The following is a 301-nucleotide window of genomic DNA, read 5'->3' as shown; positions in this document are numbered from 1 at the left end:
GGGGCCCCGCCACCGCGCCCGGGGCGCGCAGGCCGCGGGCAGGCGGGACCCGGGACTCAGCAAAAGCGCAGCGCGCAGGCGAAAGAAACATGGCGCTGGGAAGCAGTATGTGCAAAATCCGCAAGGAATTGCAGTAAATTCCTTTTTGTTTGAAGAAAATTTACAACTTGGTAATAGACCTTTTTATGACCTATTTGGGCTCGTCATTGGCTGCGGCTGGTCATGTGCAGGCAGCGAGCGCTTTCATGGCCTTTTCCTGATTTCCCTGGCGAATTTCCCCCTGCATTCTGCCTTCAGAGAG

This window comes from Charadrius vociferus, unplaced genomic scaffold (genome assembly GCF_000708025.1).
Source record: "Charadrius vociferus isolate BGI_N301 unplaced genomic scaffold, ASM70802v2 scaffold161, whole genome shotgun sequence".
NCBI classification, from domain to species: Eukaryota; Metazoa; Chordata; class Aves; order Charadriiformes; family Charadriidae; genus Charadrius; species Charadrius vociferus.
Note: the sequence above shows the minus strand (reverse complement) of the source record.